General features: G+C 40.4%; 1 protein-coding gene across 2 annotated transcripts in view; it reads left to right on the top strand.

Moving 5' to 3' along the window:
- MOB3B (MOB kinase activator 3B) overlaps nucleotides 1-26130 on the top strand; it is a 238454-nt gene extending 212324 nt beyond the window's left edge. The window contains exons 4-5 of one of the 2 annotated variants that reach the window (XR_010945054.1): nucleotides 20487-20612; nucleotides 26007-26130. The gene's annotated coding sequence lies outside the window, so the exon portion shown is untranslated. The remainder of the gene's footprint in view (nucleotides 1-20486; nucleotides 20613-26006) is intronic. The other variant, XR_010945055.1, reaches the window with a different exon arrangement.

The raw sequence follows: 26130 nt of genomic DNA, 5'->3' as shown, positions 1-26130 counted from the left end.
CCACACATACAGAGTGGACCCTTAGTCAGAGATCAGGTGGGACAACAGAACTAACGGGGACACCAAGAAGATCAGAATAACTGGTCCACAGAGTGTTGAGTGGTGTGAGGCCAAGACCAGAGGCCACGATGAGGTCCCTGAGTGGGCAGGGGACACAAGTCCAGGAGGAATCGCCCAGGTTGGGAGCAGGGTGTTCCTATGATCAATTGAAATGGTACATAAGAAACTTCTAGGTCTTGCTCCCTGCTGTGAAATGGGAAGAATAAAAGCATGCATTTCACTCATCCTTAGAGGAAAACAAAAAGACTTCTAAGAATTAATAAACAGGACTTCCCTGGTGGCTCAGTGGTTGGGAATCCGCCTGCCAGTGCAGGGGATGCCGGTTTGAACCCTGGTCCGGGAAGATCCCACGTGCCACAGGGCAACTGGGCCGGTGCGCCACAACTACTGAAGTCCGCGCGCCTAGAGCCCGTGCTCCGCAACAAGAGAAGCCACCGCAGTGAGAAGCCCGCGCACTGCAACGAAGAGTAGCCCCCGCTCGCCGCAACTAGAGAAAGCCTGCGTGCAGCAACAAAGACCCAACACAGCCAAAAATAAATAAATTTTAAAAAAGAGTTAATAAACAGAAACACCCAACGCAGAAGATTAGCTTTGACAATAAGAAATTTGAGAAACTATCACAGTTAATTTTTGCTTTTTCTTCTCTATGAAAAAAATTAATGCATTAATTCTCCAGCCATAATGTAAAATATGTGGTTACAGGAACTATTAGAAATATACAGCCGAGAGGCTAGAGCAAAGAGCGGCTGAGGGATTTATTTATGCATGTATTCCATGGGCTAATTTAGAAATGAATAGGAAACACACTGAATTTGAAAAGCAGCCTCCATTCCATCCACCTGACTTATGCAGCTTCCTCTGAGGTCACCAGGAGTCGTGCAGAGCATAAATGTTTACAAGTTCCTGGTTCCACCGGGAGATCTTTAATATGTCAGGACATAATGCTGGCCTATGTTTTAAGGCTGGATGAAATTAGTATGCTGCGATGAGATGAATGACGTTTACCTTGCCGTTCCTAGGGCTCCGTGGATATTATCCGTGAAATGATTCAACCTCCAAACATAGCAGCATTTGTCAAAAGAGTGAGTAGTGGGAGTATTTTTTTTTAATAGTAAATCATTAGATTCAGCAATAATTGAACGAAGGAAGTTAAAGAAAATTCATTCAAAAGGTGAACCCCATTTCACACTCCTAGGAAGAATTTTTAACACATTTCCAACGTTAGCGTGGGCTTCCTGAGGTTGTGCAGAAAACACCGGGTGTAGCTTTGGTATTAAGTACTAACAGGGCATTATCTAGACATTGAATTCAGTAAAACCCTGTGAGCATATGGATTTGAAATAAAAGAAATAAACAATTGCAAGTCCAGAAAGTTCCTAAGAGCTGTAAGCTGTAAGTTATTGCCACGTTAACATTCAGGAAAAAAGATTGTGCTGCCCTTGGGCTCGTGGCATTGCATTGAAATTTGCGTTCTCTCTCCTAAGTGACTGAAAAAGGACTTCGGAGCGACTCAGATAGAGACACGTGAAGGGAAGGTACCCAAGCCCCTCACCCACTGCCGAGAGGAAGAGAAAATAAACAAGGGAATTTTTACATGAACATTCTCTGGTGCTCATAGATTCCTGTTACGTGTGGGAAAGGACTAGAAACAAATGGGTGTGCTGAGTGCTTTCAAGGGAGTTAGGAGGACATTTTGGGGGGAAGAAGGGCTAGGAATTAATTTACTGAGAATCTACTTTGTGCCAAGCACTGTGTTTGGTACTTGACATATCTCCTCCCATCCCCTTCTCACAACTGTTCCCTGAGGGAACTATTGGTGACAACAGCTATCCGTAATCTGTTGCAGATGTGGTGACCGAGCGCAGTGGCTGGGGAGCTGGGATGAGGCCTTGCTCTCATCCAGTGCTAGGCATCGTGCCAAGCATTTTACTCTGATTATCTGAATTAATCCTCACTCCAGTCCTTGGGGTAGATACTATTGTTATTATTCCCATTTTACAGATGAGGAAACTGAGGTTGAGGGGCAAGAATCTTTTTCAAGGTCATGCAGCTAGTTAGTGGTGGAGCTGGGATTTGAAACCAGGCAGTCTGTCTCCAGACCCCCGGCTCTTCATCACTAGGTGACATCGCTCCAACACACACACTTCAGCTATTAAAAAGTTATTCCTCCTTTTCCCTTGTTCACTTGCTACCCTGGTGACAAAGCTTCTTTCACCATGAGGGTCAAAACATGAGTCACCCCTGAAAAGCCCAGAGGAACCTGGGGAAGCAGCGATGAGGAAGTTACACAGGTGAGATGAATGCCTGCTGCACAGAACAGAAAGGGTGAATCTGATGAAAATGCCCCTGAAAGTTAAGATCGTCAAACCGATGGGTCAAAGGGAGGAAACAAGTGGGCTTAATGCCCAAGCGGCTGCCGATGCGCAGCCAGCTGCTGCCTGGGGAAGAAAACCTGGCTTCGGAAGCCCAGCCTCTGCCAGCTTCAGAAGAGCAGCCAGGGGTACAATCGCCCCTCTGATTCAGAGGGGTTCACACCTTCCAGTTGTCCCCCAAACAGTTTCCTTTCTGATCAGACTTAGTCTTGCAGGGATGACTAGTACATACCAAGGAACAGGCAAGACTGGAAAATAGGGAAATTCAGCCCAAGTCATCAGGCGAGCACCTCCCTGCTAGTGCTGAGCGCTCTCAAGGGCCCTTCGTCAACCTAGTAACGGACTCACAGATGCTCTCATTTTGCAGATTTCACTGGGGCAGGAGAACGGAAGCCTCAGCTCCTTTGCTTTGGGCTGGGTGCCCTCATCTGTCTTTGCTTTTTCCCATCCCTGGGTTCAGAAGCCCTTAGAGAAGAAATAATTTTCCCCATTTATGTGCACTTCTTCAGCATCCATCCTTGTACCAATCGCGTCTGATAACTACTAAGATGTGATTTGCCTTAAGGCCAGCTGGGAGAGATCTATGGACACGAAGGAGACATCTGATAACTGCTAGAGCTCAAATACAGCCGATCCGTGAATACGGAGTGGACAAAGCAGCTAGTTCCAATGGAAAGCTTTTGCCAAAACAGACTATGTAGTCTGGCTAGCAGAAACGGCAAGTGTTCATTCAGAAAAATTGGAAACCAAACTGTGCCCTTTTCTCTACCATGCTTAGATTATCCTGAAGCGGAGATTTATTTCAATGAGATTATGGAAAGACAAAATAGCAGATAAGATTCAGCAACTTAGGGGAAAGATTTGACCAAACTCTTATTAGAAAATTAGGGACTTCCCTGGCTGTCCAGTGGTTGAGAATCCGTGCTTCCACTGCAGGGGGCGCGGGTTTGATCGTTGGTCAGGGAACTAAGATCCCGCATGCTCAGCACAGCCTAAATTAATTAATTAATCAATTAATTAAAAAAAGAAAATTAGCCTCAGAGTCACAGAGGCCCCTCTTCCTCCACTGGCACGGCCTCTGCCTGTCCCTAGGCTCCCCTTCCTCGTGCCCCAAACACTACAAAAGCCAGGAGACACTCTCCTTGCCTCCAAATCCCCTCTCCCCTCCCACTCTTCACAAACTGAAGCCAGGCTGCTCTTTCTAAATCCCAGACCTGTGCCCCTTCCCCCCACCCCTCAGTGCTCTTCCCTGGCAGCCCACCACCACCAGCAGGAACCAGACTCTTTAGCGAGGCCCCGAGGCAGTCTTCTCACAAGTTAGAAAGAATGGCCAACAACCCTTGCACTCATCCTCCGTTTTTTGGATTTCGTAGCCTAGAAAGTTTAATATGAAACAACAGAGTGATTTAGGGATGCTCTCCTCACCATCTCTCCTCACCCTTATTTCATAGAAGAAAGAACATTTCAACACCCAAAGAGGAGAAAGAGTAGATCTGGGAATAAAAGCCCATCCTTCAGGTTTCCCTAGCGTAGTGAAAGCGTCTACACCTGCAGCGGCATGCTGGCTGATGCGCTGGGCTTGTAACGCAGGTGTTCGAAATAGCCACGTGCTGTTTTTGTGAGTTTGTTTGGTGCTGATGGTGGCAGGTTTTCCTGGCGAGACCTGAATGCCTAGAGGCACTTGATTGCTTGGGTAGCACAACCTTTCAATGCCTGGCCACTCCGCCTGTGATCCTGCCGGCCTGACCATCTGTAAGAAGAAGTACAGGGAGCCTGCCTTCCAGGACAGCCTGGGGACGAGCACACAGCCCGCCCTACCTGCTACCACTGCTTCCACGTGACCTGAAGGACAGAACTGCTGTGGCCGCCCCCAGAGGTGGGAAATGGCTCCCTTTACCTGAGGCCCTCAAGATTACTGAGATTGCCTCACCCTCCCTTCCCTGCCACTAGCCCACCCCTGCCTAGAGGACCAAGAACTGGAATCAAGCCTCCTCTATGGCTAAGGAGCCTCCGTACGCCCCACCCACACCCCTAGGTGATCTCAGGTAGGAGACAGGCAGCAATAAAGGTAGTTTGGGGGCTTCCCTGGTGGCGCAGTGGTTAAGAATCTGCCTGCCAATGCAGGGGATACAGGTTCGAGCCCTGCTCCGGGAAGATCTCACATGCCACGGAGCAACTAAGCCCGTGCGCCACAACTACTGAGCCTGCGCACTAGAGCCCGCAAGCCACAACTACTGAGCCCATGTGCCACAACTACTGAAGCCCGCCCGCCTAGAGCCCGTGCTCTGCAACAAGAGAAGCCACCATTATGGGAAGCCAGCGCACCGCTCGCCGCAACGAAGAGCAGCCCCCGCTCGCCGCAACTAGAGAAAGCCTGTGCGCAGCAACGAAGACCCAACGCAGTCAAAAATAAATAAATAAATAAGTTTATTTTTAAAAAGGATAGTTTGCATGCTAGCCAGAGTCTGGGTCTGGGTTTCTCTCTAAATGTTTCCAGAGGAACTATTATTGGCTCCATCCCTGGAACTGAATCCTTGATCAGAATAAAACTCATAGGATCTAAGCTGGATATTGAAGAAGTTGAGAGGGTAGAGGGCTGCCAGATACAGAGGAAGCAGAGAGGACAGGAAATGAGAGAGTCCCATCGGGTGGAAGAACAAGGAGGGCGGGAGCATTTGAATTAGAGCATGGCCGGGAGAAAAGGTTGTGCTCAGAGAGTGATCTCTTTGAATTTAAGGTTCCAATTTTATTTATTGGAATATTTAGTTACTGAATAACTAAATACACCAACACAGTGATGTAAAAGCAACACCTCTCTTATCCTGTCTCATGATTTTGTGGGTCATGGACTCAGGCAGGGCCCAGCTGGGCAATTCTGCTCCACTGATGGCAGTCACTTGATGAGGTTCAGCTGGTGGCTGTGCTGATGGGTAGAGCCAAGGTGGTGTCACTCAGGTGCCTGATGCTTTGCAGGGACGGCCAGAAGACTGGGCTCAGCCGGGCCCCTCTCCTTCCGCATGTAGTCTCAGGTCCTCACCGTGGGTTGTCTCCAGTAAGGTACCCCTTACGTGGCAGCTCCGGGCTTCAGAGCTAATATTCCAAGAGACAGGAGTGAAACTGCCAGCCCCTTAAGGCCTGGGTCAAATTTTCTTCTTAGTTCTAATACTGAGTAGACTCTTAAATTTTCTGAGTAAACCATCTTGCCATCTGTGAATAATGACAGTTTTGTTTCTTCCTTTCCAATCCTTACGTTTTCTATTTTGTTTTCTTGCCTTATTGCACTAAACAGCACCTCTGGTACAGGTTTAGTAAAAGCACGTACATATTTACTGTTTGGTCTTTACAGAATATTTACCAATCTATGCTTTAGACCATAGGTTTAAGTGTGAAAAAAAGAATCGTGAAAGAACTAGGACAAAAAGGTTTATTTTTTAAATAACCTCAGAGTGGGGAGGGATAAACTAATTTAAATAAGAAATGGCATGGTACTTCTTACAAAAAAATAAATAGGTATGAATTGAGGGGAGGGAGGGAAGGTGGAAGGGGAAATAAACTAAAGAGTGGAGGAAGGCTGATTGGATGCAGCTTGTGGGATGATAAAGAAGAGAGTTATTTTAGGAAACACTAAAGGACTGTTGGGGAGAAATTTGGATAAAGAATATTTTAAGGAAGTTTTACACTGTATCGTATTATGTAGTATTTTGTATTCCCTTTTCGTGGTCTCTTTATGAGACCTCTCTCAAGGCACATCTTACTTTACAAACTTCTAATAAGACATTAGACTTTACAACTAAGCTTTGTTTACTGTGTGCCAGTCACTGTGCCAAGGGATTTACATGCCACATCTCATTCAATGATTATAACAACTCCATGGGTGAGTGCCATCATTTCCCCCACTTTACTGATGAAAAAACTGAGTCTCAAAGAGATGAAATATTTTGCTCAAGGTCCAACTGATAGTAAGTAAAGGAGCAGAGATGTGAACCCAGATCACCAGACTCAATGCCAGGACTCTTAACCACTATATATTTCTCCTGGTATTGGCCTTTTCATGGTATCAGAGAAAGGATATGGCAGCTTGTGAGTAGATAGATGCTCATTCTGAGCTCCTGGAATGGAACCAGGACAAGGTAAGTGTTGGCCAGGCTTTCCTGGAGGCAGCTGGCACACTATTCTGCAGTATTCATCTGGAGGAAGGGAATGCATTAATGTTAGTAGGAGTAATAAAGTAAATTAATTCAGAGGCATGAGTGTTTGTCATCAGGACACAGGAGAAAAGAACAGGAAACTGCAGAATATTGACCTCCTTGCAACCACACAAGTGAGGTGAGCCAAGAGCAAGCAGGAATCTAAGTCACAGTAGAGCCTGAACTGAGCAAGTGCTCCCCTTGGTTGCCCTGACAATGGGACCTCCTTCCATTAAAATGTTATTATGATGTGGAAAGACACATGCATACAAAGTAAACAGTAATTCGGTGCAGAGCAAAAGTGTCAGGGAGGAGTTTGGGAGGAGTTTGTGTAACAGATAGAGGATCAGACCTTAAGGGAAAGAATTTCACTTATGTATTAAAAAGTTGATGTTTCTCAGGATGGCTTGGGTTCTGCAGACCTATTGTGCAGGATACTGTCCACGTAAACAATAAGCTATACACCTGCAGTTTTGTGCTGCCTCACCTCTCCTGCCTGATGCCCTCACTGTACGGAAGGACAACCCTAGGAAGCAGAGTGGGCAGGTCTGTAAGAACCATGCACCAGGGTCCATTTCCAGGCTCTCTTTGTTCCATTGGACAAAGGACAGGGCAGCACAATCCTACCGGGCCTGTAGCACGTTCTCCATGAGTTTTTATTAGGATGGCCTTTTGCCAATATCCCCAACTTAGTCTCCAAATCACTCAGTTCTTCAGCTTATAAAATGGTTTGTTATAAGAAACAGTCCTATGAAATTCATTAATGAGCCTCACAGAAGTTTTTTTTCAGCATTTATTTTAGCACCTACTATGTGCAAGGGTCTGCAGATACAGCAGTAAATAAGATACACTGGGTCTCACAGAGCTTATATTCTAGCAAGGGGAGATTATCAGGAAACATTATTTGCATGCAAATAACTCCTTATCATCAGGATGAATCCTCCAAGGGTAAGCTCAAGGCATTATATAAGAACAGGAGAACCTGGATTTGGCTCAAGATGGTGGAGTAGAAGAACGTGTGCTCACTCCCTCTTGCGAGAGAACTGGAATCACAACTAACTGCTGAATAATCATGACAGGAAGACACTGGAACTCACCAAAAAAGATGCCCCACATCCAAAGACAAAGGAGAAGCCACAATGAGACAGTAGGAGGGATGCAATCACAATAAAATCAAATCCCATAACTGCTGGGTGGGTGACTCACGAACTGGAGAACAATTATACCACAGAAGTCCACCCACTGGAGTGAAGGTTCTGAGCCCCACGTCAGGGTTCCCAAACTGGGGTCCAGCAACGGGAAGAGGAATCCCCAGAGAATCAGACGTTGAAGGCAAGTGGGATTTGATTGCAGGACTTTGACAGGACTGGGGGAAACAGAGACTCCACTCTTGGAGGGCACACACAAAGTAGTGTGCACATTAGGACCGAGGGGAAAGGAGCAGTGACCCCATAGAGACTGAACCAGACCTACCTGCTAGTGTTGGAGGGTCTCCTGCAGAGGCAGGGGATGGCTGTGGCTCACCATGGAGACAAGGAAACTGGCAGCAGAAGTTCTGGGAAGTACTGCTTGGCATGAGCCCTCCTGGAGTCCACCATTAGCCCCACCAAAGAGCCTCTAGCCTCCAGTGCTGAGTCACCTCAGGCCAAACAGCCAACAGGGAGGGAACTCAGCCCCACCCATCAGCAGACAAGTGGATTAAAGTTTTACTGAGCTCTGCCCACGAGAGCAACACCCAGCTCTACCCACCACCAGTTCCTCCTATCAGGAAGCATGCACAAGCCTCTTAGATAGCCTCATCCACCAGAGGGCAGACAGCAGAAGCAAGAAGAACTACAGTCCTGCAGACTGTGGAATTAAAACCACATTCACAGAAAGATAGACAAAATGAAAAGGCAGAGGACTGTGTACCAGATGAAGGGACAATATAAAACCCCAGAAAAAAAAACTAAATGAAGTGGAGATAGGCAACCTTCCAGAAAAAGAATTCAGAATAATGATAGTGAAGATGATCCAGAGCCTTGGAAAAAGAATGGAGGCAAAGATTGAAAAGATGGAAGAAATGTTTGACAAAGACCTAGAAGAAATAAAGAACAAAGAGAGATGAACAATACAATAACTGAAATGAAAAATACACTAGAAGGAATCAATAGCAGAATAACTGAGGCAGAAGAATGAATAAGTGACCTGGAAGACAGAATGGTGGGAGTCACTGCCATGGAACAGAATAAAGAAAAAAGAATGAAAAGAAATGAAGACAGCCTAAGAGACATCTGGGACAACATTAAATGCACCAACATTTGCATTGTAGGGGTCCCAGAAGGAGAAGATAGAGAGAAAGGACCTGAAAAATATTTGAAGAGATTATAGTCAAAAACTTTCCTAACATGAGAAAGGAAATAGCCACCCAAGTCCAGGAAGCACAGAAAGTCTCAAACAGGATAAACCCAAGGAGAAACATACCAAGACACATAGTAATCAAATTGACAAAAATTAAAGACAAAGAAAAATTATTAAAACCAACAAGGGAAAAACAACAAATAACATAAAGAGGAATTCCCATAAGGTTAACAGCTGATTTCTCAGCAGAAACTCTACAAGCCAGAAGGGAGTGGCATGATATATTTAAAGTGATGAAAGGGAAGAAACTACAACCAAGATTACTCTACCCAGCAAGGGTCTCATTCAGATTTGATGGAAAAATATAAAGCTTTACAAATAAGCAAAAGCTAAGAGAATTCAGCACCACCAAACCAGCTCTACAACAAATGCTAAAGGAACTTCTCTAAGTGGGAAACACAAGAGAAGAAAAGGACCCACCAAAACCCAAAGCAATTAAGAAAATGGTAATAGGAACATACATATTGATAATTACCTTAAATGTGAATGGATTAAATACTCCAACCAAAAGACACAGGCTCGCTGAATGGATACAAAAACAAGACCCATATATTTGCTGTCTACAAGAGACCCATTTCAGACCTAGGGACACATACAGACTGAAAGTGAGGAGATGGAAAAAGATATTCTATGCAAATGGAAATCAAAAGAAAGTTGGAGTAGCAATACTCATAGCAGATAAAATAGATTTTAAAATAAAGAATGTTACAAGAGACAAGGAAGGACACTCTATAATGATCAAAGAATCAATCCAAGAAGAAGATATAACAACTATAAATATATATGCACCCAACATAGGAGCACCTCAATACATAAGGCAAGTGCTAACAGCTATAAAAGCGGAAATCAACAGTAACACAATAATAGTGTGGGACTTTAACACCTCATTTACACCAATGGGCAGATCATCCAGACAGAAAATAAGGAAACACAAGCTTTAAATGACACAAGAGACCAGATAGATTTAATTGATATTTATAGGACATTCCATCTGAAAACAGCAGATTACACTTTCTTCTCAAGTGCACATGGAACATTCTCCAGGATAGATCACATCTTGGGTCACAAATCAAACCTCTGTAAATTTAAGAAAATTGAAGTTGTATCAAACATCTTTTCTGACCCCAATGCTATGAGACTGGAAATCAATTACAGGAAAAAAAATGTAAAAAACACAAATACATGGAGACTAAACAGTGCACTACTAAATAACCAAGAGATCACTGAAGAAATCAAAGAAGTAAAAAAAAAAAAAAACATAGAAACAAATGACAACGAAAGCATGATGACCCAAAACCTATGGGACGCAGCAAAAGCAGTTCTAAGAGGGAAGTTTATAGCAATACAATCCTACCTCAAGAAACAAGAAAAATCTCAAATAAACAACCTAACCTTAAATCTAAAGAAACTAGAGAAAGAAGAAGAACAACAACAAAAACCCAAAGTTAGTAGAAGGAAAGAAATCGTAAAGATCAGAGCAGAAATAAATGAAATAGAAACAAAGAAAGCAATAGCAAAGATCAGTAAAACTAAAAGCTGGTTCTTTGAGAAGATAAACATAATTGGTAAACCTTTAGCCAGATTCATCAAGAAAAAGAGGGAGAGGACTCAAATCAATAAAATTAGAAATGAAAAACGAGAAGTTACAACGGACACCGCAGAAATACAAAGCATCATAAGAGACTACTACAAGCAATTCTATGCCAATAAAATGGACAACCTGGAAGAAATGGACAAATTCTTAGAAAGGTGTAACCTTCCGAGACTGAACCAGGAAGAAATAGAAAATATGAGCAGACCAGTCACAAGGGATGAAATTGAAACTGTGATTAAAAATCTTCCAACAAACAAAAGCCCAGGACCAGATGGCTTCACAGGTGAATTCTATCAAACATTTAGAGAAGAGTTAACACCCATCCTTTTCAAACTCTTCCAAAAAATTGCAGAGGAAGGAACACTCACAAGCTCATTCTACAAGGCCACCATCACCCTGATACCCAAACCAGGCAAAGATACTACAAAAAAAGAAAGTTACAGAACAATATCACTGATGAATATAGATGCAAAAATCCTCAGCAAAATACTAGCAAACAGAATCCAACAACACATTAAAAGGATCATGCACCATGATCAAGTGGGATTTATCCCAGAGATGCAAGGATCCTTCAATATATGCAAATCAATCAATGTGATACACTATATTAACAAATTGAAGAATAAAAACCATATGATCCCAATAGATGCAGAAAAAGCTTTTGACAAAATTCAACACCCATTTATGATAAAAACTCTCCAGAAAGTGGGCATAGAGGGAACCTACCTCAACATAATAAAGGCCATATATGACAAGCCCACAGCAAACATCATTCTCAATGCTGAAAAACTGAAAGCATTTCCTCTAAGATCAGGAACAATACAAGGATGTCCACTCTCACTACTATTTTTCAACATAGTTCTGGAAGTCACAGCCATGGCCATCAGAGAAGAAAAAGAAATAAAAGGAATACAAATTGGAAAAGAAGAAGTAAAACTGTCACTGTTTGCAGATGACATGATACTATACATAGAGAATCCTAAATATGCCACCATAAAACTACTAGAGCTAATCAGTGAATTTGATAAAGTTACAGGATACAAAATTAATGCACAGAAATCTATTGCATTCCTATACACTAACAATGAAAGATCAGAAAGAGAAATTAAGGAAACAATCTCATTCACCACTGCAACAAAAAGAATAAAAAACCTAGGAATATACCTACCTATGGATGTAAAAGACCTGTACTCAGAAAACTATAAGACACTGATGAAAGAAATCAAAGATGACACAAACAGATGGAGAGATATACCATGTTCTTGGATTGGAAGAATCAATATTGTCAAAATGACTATACTACCCAAAGCAATCTACAGATTCAATGCAATCTTGATCAAATTACCAATGGCATTTTTTACAGAACTAGAACAAAAAATCTTAAAATTTGTATGGAGACACAAAAGACCCCGAATAGCCAAAACAATCTTGAGAAAGAAAAACAAAGTTGGAGGAATCAGGCTCCCTGACTTCAGACTATACTACAAAGCTACAGTAATCAAGATAGTATGGTACTGGCACAAAAACAGAAATTAGATCAATGGAACAGGATAGAAACCCCAGAAATAAACCCACGTACACATGGTCACCTTATCTTTGATAAAGGAGGCAAAGATATACAATGGAGAAAAGACAGTCTCTTCAATAAGTGGTGCTGGGAAAACTGGACAGCTACATGTAAAAGAATAAAATTAGAACACTCCTTAACATGATACACAAAAATAAACTCAAAATGGATTAAAGACCTTAATGTAAGACCAGACACTACAAAACTCTTAGAGGAAAATATAGGCAGAACACTCTTTGACATAAATCACAGTAAGATCTTTTTTGACCCACCTCCTTGAGTAATGGAAATAAAAACAAAAATAAGAAAATGGGACCTAATGAAACTTAAAAGCTTTTGACAGCAAAGGAAACTATAAACAGGGCAAAAAGACAACCCTCAGAATGGGAGAAACTATTTTCAAACAAATCAACCGACAAAGGCTTATCTGGAGCCAGCCAAGCAAATAGAAGGAAAAGAGCCCTCCAAGCAAAAGGGCCCGGTGGAAAAAGACCCTCGGGCAGGAACAGGTTCTTTGAAGCACTGAAGGAACACTAGGGTGCCTGGGGCCCCGGGAGGGAGGTGGTGGGTGGCACAGACACAGCCAGAGAAGTAAACAGGGGCCAGATCACACTGAAAATGAGCCTGTCTGATTCCAACACCAAGAATCAAGGGGTCCACTCTCTGAGAAATAGTTTCTTATTTCTCTCAACACCATGGGTCATATAATTGACAAGATTCTCTTTTTTGTATTATCTCTTTCTATGAAGGATAGACCCAATTCTATGCCAACCTTGAACATGGTCATGGGACTTTACAGTTGCCTTTTAAAGCTGATTCCTGCTTAACTGAGTCCCTGAACTTGCTTTTCTATCTCCCCCACCCCATATTTTATTATTTTTATGTTATGCCGTTATTTTCTGTACCTCTTATAAACTTTCTAAAATCCTTTCTGGGATAAGATGCGCTGAAGTTCACATAAAATAAGTGTAAATATCATGGTAACTTGTTCATTGAGTCAGGCTTGGTCACTGCTCAAATTCCCGTTGCATTTGAAGGTGAACTTCACATTCTCACTTTTGTGGAGGGCAGATCATTTAACTTCAGTGTATGTTTAGAGGCCCCCAAGTTTTCATTCATTCTGGTGTCTTTATTTATTTATTTTTGGCTGTGTTGGGTCTTTGTTGCGGTGCGCAGGCTTCTCATTGCGGTGGTTTCTCTTGTTGCAGAGTACAGGCTCTAGACGCACGGCTTCCATAGTTGTGGCTCATGGGCTTCAGTAGTTGTGGTTCATGCACTCTAGAGCGCAGGCTCAGTAGTTGTGGCACATGGTCTTAGTTGCTCCGTGGCATGTGGGATCTTCCTGAACAAGGGCTCGAACCCGTGTTCCCTGCATTGGCAGGCGGGTTCTCAACCACTGCACCACCAGGAAAACCCTATTCTGGTGTCTTTAATCTTTTTACTGTGTAAATTTCCCTTTTGAAGATGTGAACATGGATCATCACTTCAAGTTGAATGAGAAGATATAAGATCAGAGAGAAAGGAATTAGAGCAGGATTTGGGGCAAGGGTGACCATTGAGAAGAAAGAAAAAACAACAGTGTTCAGTAGTTCTGAATGTTTCTGAGTCAACTAAATTTGAAAGTAGGTACATTGTCACTTCCCCCTTCACTTTCCTGAAAATTACTATCCCAAAGCCTTAGGTAGGGTCACTCACAGTAGGATATGTGCCAGGGTGGGGTAGAGGGAGCCATGTGGCCCAGAATGGGGTGTCAGAGCTCAAGCAGGATGAGAAGGGCATCTGAGTAGGAGGAGGGATGCTCGGTATGGAATACTGGAACCGAATCAGGATCGGGAGGGAATCCATGCAGGGGTGAGGTGGGAGGTAGCCTGGCATGGTGTATTAGAGCCCAGGTGAAATGAGGCAGGCATGTATGTAGGAGGGCTGCCTACCATGAGGTGGCAGAGGCCAGTGGGGTGAGGAGGTCATCTATCTGGGAGAGCAGCCTGGCAGAGGGTGTCAGAGCCTGTGTGGGTTGTGAAGGGCATCTAGGCAGCGGGAGGGAGGTAGCAGCAATGGAAGGTTGATTCTCTACCACAGGGAGGAGGGAGAAGTTAAACAAGTAAATATACTCCATTAAGTATAATGGAAGCCAGGTTTCTCACCATCAAAGAAGGGGGTTATAAATATGTAAACAGGTGTTGGTCTGAAATTAAAGTAACTGTTTGAACCCATGTTTTTGCTATAGATAGATATAGAAATAAATATAGATGTAAGTATATGTATGTATATATATGCGTATATTACATACACATATACACTTGTACATACACTGTATTCCTGTCTCTGTCCACTGAGAGGACCTGACCACAGTGGTGTTCTGATTCAATGAACACATCTAGTGTCCAGATCTTGGCATGTGGATACTATTGTCCCCTGAAAGGAACCAGGAATTCTTAGAGATGACGTTTTGGTTCCACGGCTGGGGCTGGGAAAATCCAAGATGAGTGTGGAACAGTGAGTTATCAAGAGCCTGGAAATGTTCATATGCTTTAAGGTAGAAATTCCTCATTTAGGAAACAATCTAAATGAAATCATTATAAATGCTGAAAAAAATTTAGCTATAAATATGCTCATTACTTTACTGTGTGTAATAAGGAAAACTGGAAACAACCTAACCAACGATAAGGTAAATGACCCAAAAAAGTAATAAATATTCACTGAATTGGATGTTATACAGATATTAAAATTAAGTGTGTCAGAATGCTTATATTATAATGTTAAATTATAAATACAACATCTAGATTCAGTATGAGTACAACTTCTCACCGAGATCTGGTTCTTCCCTGCAGCCTTCTAGAACCCCTTCTCCTATATCTCATGTACCCCAGTGTATATCAGTGCCTTGAGGTGTGGTTGGCATTCTTGCTCTTCAATATCTTGACTTTTGTGCTCTCAAAACCACCTATCCTCCCAGGTTTATGCCATTTAACAATACCACTCTCTACCACCCTACCCACCACCATCATCTCTTGTCATTCTCTACACCAGTCTCATTCACGAAAGACCAAGGTACCACTTTTCCACAGTTCCTCTCATTTCCAAGTCTTACACGTCCTAGGGAGCTTCATTGGCCCCAGACAACACATCATGGTCTCTCATTTTACTTAATTTACATCCCAATGCCGATGTTCTTCTTCCCCTCTAATCTAATTTAGCAATCTGAAGCCAGGCCCTTTGGACTTCGTTATTACACAGCACTGTTGAGCTTTGAAGTGTTAAACTTCCAGACCTCACTGTAAATCAGTTTTTCCACTCTTTGCTTAGCAGCCTCAATGTTCTTGTCCCTCTGTCCTAATGCATCCACCCTGTTATCCTGAATCTTTGGATAGCTATTAATTAGCAACCTCCTTAAGACTTAGGTTAAGTGGCAGTTTTTAAATAGCAACCTAATTAAACAACTTCAGCCTGGCCAGATTCCATGCAGTCTTCCCTTGCCTCTTCTATTAAGTTGTGAATGAAGGATCTGGTTTTAAACCCTACGTTTTAATATCAGCAGATATTTCTCTTTTACTACATGAGTCACCATGTTAGTAAAATACCATTACTTCAATATTTCTATTTATCTAGAAGCTAAAAAAGAGCTTTACATAAATAAAAATAATAATATAAATAAAAAGGATCTGGACCTGGGGAAAAGAAGCTCAGATACTCAAAATGATACACAAAAGTACACATTGATAATCAAGGTTCTCACTTAACCCAGAGGGCACTATAAATTCTTGACAGTCCCACAAAGAGAGAAAAGAGATTACATTCTGTTCAAAAGAACTTTCTTATATTTTATTGAAAGATTCTAGTTCTTTGAAAATTAACAATCCTGAATGAAATGGTAACTTCTGTTTAGTTTGAGAGTCTGTTAAAAAGAACCTCAGTTCCCTAACCATTCTGATGAAGCAGAGTTCATTGTTCTTGGTTTTACAAAATTACAATGATATAACCAATCATTTATTTTATTTTATGTTGTGTGTAAACTTACTATTTAGATTTAAGGAAAGTAATATTCTAATTAATATTTTAAGCAAGGTTGGAGGCTTATGTTCATGGATTGCAACAACTAATGTACGTTTTGTGGAACTACCTGCGTTTAATGGAGTCTCTCGAAGATTAGGGTGACTCAACTGACAGTCTTTAAAATACGTTTGGGGTCATTTTACAACATGGTCTCATTTCTTAATGTTTGTGTGTCTTCTATTACATCACTTTTTCTACTTGTATTTACTTTCCTAGTAGGGTACTGGTGTGTCATGCCTCTTAAAAAGCTGTGTATATGAAAATCTCACCAGCGCTAATCCTTTTAGGCATGAAAAACAATTATCTGTATAGAAAGTAAATAAATTCTTTATGAAGTAAATAAATTCAGGAAATAAATTCAACCCAGTAAATGCCTCGAATATCTACTTGGTATGATATCTAATTTACTTATTTTCCAGATGAGGAAATTCAGGGTTAGAGAGATGATTTGCTCATGATCACATAGGTAGTAAGTGATGGAGCTAAGACCCAAATATATTCCTTCTTGCTCCTGGCCCAGTGCTCTTGTTGGAGAAGACACCGAAATGGAAGGGGCTTATGATCCAGACATGGTCAAGAAACAGGAAATAAAATAAAATCATAGATTAGAAAGTATATCTAATGACATCCTTAGTATTAGCAATGGATCCTTCTTAGGGCATTCTTCAAAGGCATAAAATATAGTTTAATATATAGAAAGTAAACATACATTTTTTTTAAAGATAAGTTTTTACTCTATTGAGTAATAGAATATTTACATTCATGGAAATGATAACTACAGCCTAAACTGATGATATACAGTGAGGAGACATTCAATTTTAGTTTCCATAATCTCTTCCCAAGAACCCAAAGAGTTTATCTAGTGTTTGTTTGCTAGGGCTGCCATAAAGAAGTACCACAAACTGAGTGGCTTAAACAACAGAAATTTGCTGACTCACAGTTCTGGAGTCTAGACATCTGAGACCAAGGTGTTAGTAGGGTTGGTTCCTTCTGAGGGCTGTAAGGGAAAATCTGTCCTGTGACTCTCTTCTAGCTTTTGGTAGTTTCTTGGCAGTCTTCAGTGTTCCTCGATTTTTGCTGCATCATCCCCATCTCTGCTTCATCTTCACATGGCATTCTCCCTGTGTGTGTGTGTGTGTGTGTGTGTGTGTGTGAGACTGTCTGTCTGTCTGTCTGTCTGTCTGTGTTCAACTTTCCCCTTTTTATAAGAATAGCAGTCATGTTGTATTAGGGGCCCACCCTACTTTAGTATGACTTCATCTTAACTAATTACATCTGCAGTGACCCCATCTCACACAGGGTCATGTTCTGAGGTACTGGAGGGTTAAGACTTCAACATATGAACTTGGGGGTGGGGAGCCACAGTTCAACCCATAACACTAGTGATATACTCTAGAAAGAGTACTGGTCATGGGACAAAGGAAAATTAGAATCAATTTTTCAACAAACTTAGTTTCATAAAATCGAACGTTTAAAAAAAAATCTACCAATTCACTCTACCAGTTCCATTACACGTAGAGAGGGTTTGTCCCATCTGAAAATAAGCATAACTATTCTAGGAATATAAGAGGATTCTGCAGAGAGAACAACTGGTAATTCCACTGGATGCCACCTCCTCCCCAACCCTGGAACTTCTGACTTTTGCTGAGTTTCATCATGGCTGAGCTCCATCAGCCAAAGCTGTGCAGTGGTTCAGGGCAACCAGGGGCATGCTTGCTCCAAGTACCTCCCCTTTTCTATGTTGCACCCTGTTAGGGAGATGCCAAAGTAACAGACTCCAGAAGCCTGCTAGCTCTTTACTCACATCTCTTCTCCACTTCCCAGCACCCACGGAAGAATGGGCAGGAGGACCTAAAAGAAAAACAGTACTACACACAGGACCACCTCCCTTTGGTTGACTGAGGACTAAGGCTGTGATCCTAACCATCTTTTCCTTTAGGACAAGTCCACTCTGCTTCCTCTCACCCTCTTAAGCAATTAGACTCCTGCCGAGTTTCCTCTTTAGTACCCCAGGTATGCCCAGTCAGTGCCACACTGGCTGGACTTCATTTGTGAGCCTTCATTATACTGAAAAAACGTTCAAGTCTTTTTAAACTTGTGCGCTTTTTCTCCTGATGCTTGTGTCATTTTAATTATGAATATTGTCTAGAGCTGAGAGACTCCATCAATAATAATTACAATTGAGGAAGGGGATGTTAGGTGATCCTTTAATATGAAGAGCAATATTGGTGGTATTGTCCATTTGATTTCTTGCCTTTATTGCTTATTATATGAGTTATTATATGAAAAATGTATGGATAATATTATCCAGGCCTAAGTCCTCTTCTGACTGTTAGATAATTTTCTCAATCTGTATGATGTGAGGTAAAAGATGGGTTTCACTGATAAAATGTTTTTAGCAAAACAAATATTTTATATTCTATAAAGAATATAGGTCTTAAACCCCCCCAAAAGGATGTTTCAAAAAACTTTCCCCTAAAGAATTACAGTTAAGGGCTTCCCTGGTGGCGCAGTGGTTGAGAGTCCGCCTGCCGATGCAGGGGACACGGGTTCGCGCCCTGGTCCGGGAGGATCCCACATGCTGCGGAGCGGCTGGGCCCGTGAGCCATGGCCGCTGAGCCTGCGCGTCCGGAGCCTGTGCTCCGCAATGGGAGAGGCCACAACAGTGAGAGGCCCGCGTACCGCAAAAAAAAAAAAAAAAAGAATTACAGTTAAGATAGACCATGAACCAGAATTTGCAGGGCATTTGGATTGCATTTTGGTATGTGATTAGTTTTTTAGGAGATACTTTGTGGTTATCCAAAAGAGCATACGGTATTGTAAATGCTTTGAAAACCAAAAAGGTCTGTTCTCATCTTTCTATCAGCAATATTAATTGTTCTTTAAAATCCAGGAACCAAAAATTTACATTACCTCATGAAAACATAACTCTTAATTTTCAAAGAAAATCTTATAGTGGTTTATTAAAAAAAAAAAAAAAAAACACCTAAAAACTATTGTAGGACCAAAGATAAAGACATCAGACTGAATCACAAAGCTTTTGGAAATTCCTCCCCAGCATTCTGATCTCCATCTGGCAGTGACATCATAATGTCCCTGCTAGTTATAGGACCTGCTGGGCAACAGAAAGTAAACTCTGAGACACAGTAGATCACTAGATAAATCACATCATTTTCCCAATGAATTTTATATTGTTTATTATTTTATGTGGGGCTTTTCACCCAGAGATTAGTGGTACGGATCCCACCGATGAAGGTGAGCATATAAAACTTTCATCAAAATAGCAGATAAGAAACATGATCCATTATCCTAGAAAATTAGTCCATAGCAATTTTTTTTTAAAATTTATTGAAGTATAGTTGATTTACAATGTGGTGTTAATTTCTGCTGTACAGCAAAGTGACTCAGTTATACACATATATATTCTTTTTCATATTCTTTTCCATTATGGTTTATCATAGGATATTAAATATAGTTCCCTGTGCTATACAGTAGGACCTTGTTGTTTATCCATCCTATATACACTAGTTTGCATCTGCTAATCCCAAACTCCCAATCCTTTCCTCTCCACCCGCTTGGCAACCACAATCTGTTCTCTATGTCTGTGAGTCTGTTTCTATTTCATAGATATGTTAATTTGTGGCATATTTTAGATTCCACATGTCAGTGATATCATCTGGTACTTGTCTTTCTCTGTCTGACTTACTTCACTTAGTATGATAATCTCTAGGTCCATCCATGTTGCTGCAAATGGCATTATTTCATGCTTTTTTATGGCTGAGTAATATTCTATTGTATACATATATACCACATCTTCTTTATCCATTCATATGTCAGTGGACATTTAGGTTGTTTACATGTCTTGGCTATTGTAAATAGTGCTGCTGTGAACATAGGGGTGCATTCATCTTTTTGAATTATAGTTTTCTCTGGGTATATGCCCAGGAGTGGGATTGCTGGATCATATGGCAACTCTATTTTTAGTTTTTTGAGGAACCTCCATACTGTTCTCCATAGCAGTTTCACCAATTTACATTCCCACCAACAGTGTAGGAGGGTTCCCTCTTCTCCACACCCTCTCCAACAATCCGCAGCAATTTCCTATAGGATAATATAAAGTTGATTGTTGGAAATATGGTATAACTTAGATTTTAAATCTCTGACTCAAATCCTTTGTGAAAAAATGCAGTTAGAAAAAGAAAGTGGTCAAAGAAATCAACATATTTCTGATCTCTGGTCATACTTTTTTTCAGGGCCTGAGATGACGCCCTTACCTGAGCAGCCTGTGGCTGAACAACCACATAAAGTGGAAGAAGAAAATAAGGAGAATGTTCCTGCTAATGAGAAAACTGACAATTATTATAAAGGTATAAAACAATGTAAGCTTTTCAAGTTAATAGCAATACATATACAAAAGCTGATTGGACTGGTTTGATTTATTTTTGATTAGATTGGTTGGATTTATTTTAACTCTAAAACTCCTATAATCATTTTATTTCCTACTTAAATTTTAACTTACCGTATAGACGTTTCAGCGTATGAGATGAAATCCTTATCTCCTACAACTTTTTCCATGAGGTGTTATGAAGTTTAATAAGATTCTCTTGGTAATTGTCTATAATTAACATAGGGTTTATCATTAGCAGTATGGTTATTTGTTCACATTAGTAACAATTGACCTAATTTTATGGTGAGTTAACCAAAATTTATTTGGAGGTGTGTGTCAGCTTTCTAGGGCTTCTTGAAACAAAATACCACAAACTGGGGCTCAAAGCAAAAGAAATTTGTTCTCTCACAGTTCTCACAGAAGCCAGAAATGCAAAATCAAAGCTTTGGCCATGCCAGCCTCTCTCCAAAGCCTCTAGGAGACTATCTTCCCTTGCATCTTCCAGCTTCTGGTAGCCCCAGGAGTTCCTTGGCTTGTAGCAGCAGAACTCCAATCGCTGCATCTGTCTTCACAAGTTCTTTCTGTGTTTCCATGTCCAAATTTCCCTCTTCTCAATAATGACACCGTTTTGGATTAGGAGCCCACCTACTCGCATGTGACTTTGTCTTAACTAATTAAATCTTCAATGACTTAAATTCCAAATTAGGTCACATTCTGAGGCACTGAAAGTTAAGACTTCAACATAGCTTTTTGGGGCAAACAAAATTCAACCCATAACAAGATGACTTTGAGATGTTTGGAAGGTCCACTGAACTTCAATTTATTCACCGTTCATCGTATGGGGCTTTCTTTCCATGTCCTTACAAGGTCCACCATTGTAAAATGTGAAAAATTCATAAGAAACTCTTGTTAAAAATTAAATATAATTGAGATTAAATCTAATTATCCTGGAATCTTTAATAATATTAATCAAAGAAAAAAATAGAAATACAATTAAGATATACACATATACTCAAGTACTTTGAAAATTATAATATGTAAGTTATATTTCTGTATGTTCTTTGGTGAATCACTGTCCTCTTTTGTAGGTTAAAAAAATCCCTGATGCTCAGAGAGGTCAATTGCCAGGTTTCATAGCTACGAAGAAGCAGAGTCAGGAGTGGTGTCCAGTCTGTTCACCACAGGCTGCCTCTACTGTATGCAAAATGATGCAGTTATTTCCTTTTCAGGATGTACCTCTATTTTGAATTACCACAGGGTAAATAAATCAAGAGCCTGATGATTATTTTGATTAAAGAAAAAAATCTTTCTTACACACACACACATATATTTACACTAAAGGATTATATTATGACTTGCTTTTTTCATTTAACAACTCCAGAGCTCTTTTCACATCTACCTCATTATTTTTAATGGATATATACTATTCCATAAAATACGTTCCATAATTTATCCACTATCTTATTAAAGAATTAGATTATGTGCAGTTTTTTCCCTCGTACATTCTTCTCATGTACACTTGGATGTATCTCTCTTTGGATAGATACCTAATACTGGAATTTTTGAATCAAGGATAAATCTTTTAAAATATTGATAGATACCACAAATTGTACTCCAAAACTTATCTACCAATTTACATCCCCCAAGAATGCGCCACAATATCACATCACATACAATGAATATTGTTAATCGTATTTTGTGAATAAGTGAGAATTTTTCATTACTGTTTTAATTTGCACTCTGATTACTTTTGAACCTGAGAATTTTTCTCTGTATTTATTGGGCATTTTTATTTCTACTTCTGTGATTTACCTGTTCATATCCTTGGCCCATTTTTCTATTAGGTTGTATTTTCATTTGTTTGTAGGGGCTCTTTTTATATTTAGTATATTAATCTTTTCTCTATGGTAAAAGTAACAAGTATTTTCTCCCAAGCTGTTGCTTATCTTTAAACTTATTTAGGTATCTTAATCACAGAGAAAATTTTATGAGATCAATTCTTGATTAATTTCTTCTTCATTTTGTATCTTATTTAGGTAGGCCTTATCCAATCCAAGATATTAAATTATTTCCCAATTTTTGGATAATTTTATATTTTGGTTAAAACTCTTAGGTCTTTTTTTTTTTTTTTGAGGTACGCGGGCCTCTCACTGTTGTGGCCTCTCCCGTTGCGGAGCACAGGGTCCGGACGTGCAGGCTCAGCGGCCATGGCTCATGGGCCCAGCCGCTCTGCGGCATGTGGGATCTTCCTGGACCAGGGCATGAACCCATGTACCCTGCATCGGCAGGCGGACTCTCAACTACTGCGCCACCAGGGAAGCCCAACTCTTAGGTCTTAAATCCAATTATTTTTGTATATGGCATAAAATATGCATAAAATTTTACATTTTTCAAGGAGGATTGCCAGTTGTCTAACACTAGTTCCCTACTGATATGAAACTCACATTTAATATAATCTAAATTCCATTTGAAATTGGTCAGTTGCTACCTTTTTATTGTTTCTTTGATCTGTCTTTCCCTACAAAAATACCATAGTGTTTTAATTTTTATACTTTCGTAACTCATAACATGAATATTGAGCTGTGATTTCCTTTTATTTCTCCATAGATCTAGCCCAGAAATTCTTCAAAATTAATGGCAGTGTGTGTGTGTGTGTGTGTGTGTGTGTGTTGGGGAAATGAATATATTTATTTATATACTAAACACACATATACATTCATGTGTGTAAAATTTTCTGTCATTTCACGAGATTTTAGAAAGGGGAGACATGCATATGAATGTTCAGTCTGGCATCTTGATCCAATTTACTTTGACTCTGGTTGGGTGGGTATGTCCATTATTTTTGAATTACAACCAGCCTCACTGACACCTCTTAAGAGCAGGATTCTTTATGTGCATATGTAAATGTGAATGTATTGGGGAGATCTTGATTGTTATTGAAGTATGTGCTTTTTAAGCTGAACTATTACAGTCTAACAGAAGGTTCAAGGGCAAGTGAATGCTTCTTACTTGGCTAAAATTTGACAATGTTAATACAAACAGTGATAATATTACACATCTACAAATCCTTTGGGACCTATTATACATCTATATATGTTTTTTTGTAATTTCCTTAATAATTTCTTTTCAGAAAGAGTCAGTTAGCATAAGAATACTAGTTTGGCTTTTTCCCCCATGAATTTTATTTTTGACCCTTGCCCCACTTGTTATTTTGTAGCTGAAGAATGTCTCAAATACTTTTATTATTCTTTTCTTGGAATTAGTTAGTGCATACGTTTTAAGAAAAAAAAATCTGGTAAGGAAAAATGTAAAAGGAACAAGAAGTGACTTAGCAAGCTGCTGATAATTTTTGATCGTATGTTTTTAGATGTGTTTACAACACAAAATCCAAATGACACACGGTCTGAAATATCTGTGAGAGCAGCAACTGACCTGAATTTCTCTCTAAGAAACTGTATGTACTGAAAGGTACCATTGCAAATATGAAGCACCCTTAAAGCAAGATTTCAAAATAGCACTACAGAGTATTGGGTAGGAAAAAGATCTTAGTGGAGCTAATGTCGTCAGGGAGTCTTAGTTCCTAAAATAGGGAGACTCCACCATAGCCATTGCATTGATAAATTCAGAAGGCAAGGATGTTCTTATATTTCTTAGCCTCATATTTTTGGTTTGTGTGGAAAGAAAAATGAAATAACTAAATTTAGGACTCTAGAAAATTGTTTTTTCTTAAACCCACATTTTTACTTCTTTCTGCTTTGCACTTTCAGCTTCAAATGTTATTTATTTTTTGCATCTTTCCACCAAGTGTAACTATTGATCGATAAAACTGTTGCCAGCATGTGACTCTGGAGGCCATTAAAAGTCTCTAAAGTACCTATACCACATCTTTCACCTTGAAGTGTCAATAGCTCATATCTATGAAAGTCAAGAAGACAAGGAAAAGGGGATGAAAATAAATAAGGCGAGAGAGCATATTTCTGGCTATGACAATATTCAATATTGGGAAAAGCCAGACTCAGCAATGCCTAATTATTAATAAAGCTACTTGACAATAACGAAATATTTTGAGCAATTCCAAAATTTGGGGCATAAATGGATAGGGACATTTCAAGGGCATACATTAATTAGACAAACCTCTCATGGGAATTTTGCTTGCACACAGCAGACAACATCTTGAGCCATTTGGGATAAGACATACAGAGCCAATTCTTAAACAGACCAGGTACCTCAAATTCCCTTAGGAAATGGATTATTGAAGACCACAGGACCCATGGAAAAGATTCCAAAACCCTAACTTGTCTTCCTATAATTCAGGTCCCCAAAGGATTGTCAAAGTTGTACTGGGATAAGAAATTTTGGCCATTTTAAAAGGGGCCCTAACAGAGGGAGACATGTTGACATGGTGGGGACATTCTGGAGGAGCAAGCTCCCCAAGGAGATGGAAATCTCCAGAAAAATTTTGACTAACAATTCTTTTAGTCCCTAAAACGATGAGAGCAAGGCAGTAGTGAGACAATCCAGACATTTTTCTCCAAAATCAAGTCTGAAGGTTGCATAGCAGAGTTAAAGGATTACTTACCAATTGTTCCAGCCCTGCCTGAATCTGTGTCAGCTCTGGTAACGGATTCTTTTTTCCATCCTTCCTTGCCAACAAGATACCTGTGCTGTTTGTAGGCTCAGTAGAAATCTTCCTAGAAGTGGGGTTGCCTGTACTTCATATGGAACTTTATCGACTCCTGTATGAAGCAATTTAACTGAAAGTGCCAACTTCGTGGGGAGAACAATGGTCCTTCAGTCACAATTGTTCCCAAATACACTCTTGCTGACATACCTCCAGATGGAAACATTGTAGACTGAGATATATACTAAATCAGGCCTGAAAATCCTTGATTTGTAGCCCCAAATCTTTAGGGCCAAAACTCTGTTTTGAGTAGTTAACATGCATGTGTTTCCAGTTTGCAAGGACATTTATGTTACAACTCTTTCATGTCACCACCCTGACCAGCAACCAACTTGTCCTGAAGTGACAGTATCACTTCAAGGCCTGTTCAGGGAGCCATGTGAAGCCAATGTCTCTCATCCAATAGATCTTCCATACTGTCAAAGGAAGCCTGTGGCTCCACGCTCCCAGTTTTTCCTCACTCTTGCAAATTGGTGGCATATTAATCCCACCTCAAGCAACCCATTATCATACAAACATCATTCTTCAAAGCCTTCTTCTTTCCCCTCCTTTAAGGTATCTCAGGAAAATGTCAACATCTTTCTCTTTGTTTTTTTTGTTTTGATATTTTTTGTCTCCTTCTATTTTTTTAGCTTAAAAATTGCCTAATCACAAATGTTGAGTCATTATTTTTATATGCTGATAATCCATTATGCCTTTTCGTAGATGAACTCGTCAATGAAGCAACGACATTACCACCTCCTGAAACAGTCAGCAATGAAGAAGAAAGTAAAGAACCTATTGAAAAAACTATTCACGGTATTAAAGTTACAATACTGTAGTCAGACCT

The sequence above is a fragment of the Pseudorca crassidens genome, chromosome 7, assembly GCF_039906515.1.
Source record: "Pseudorca crassidens isolate mPseCra1 chromosome 7, mPseCra1.hap1, whole genome shotgun sequence".
Lineage (NCBI taxonomy): Eukaryota > Metazoa > Chordata > Mammalia > Artiodactyla > Delphinidae > Pseudorca > Pseudorca crassidens.
Note: the sequence above shows the minus strand (reverse complement) of the source record. Positions and strands in the feature narration are given on the sequence as shown.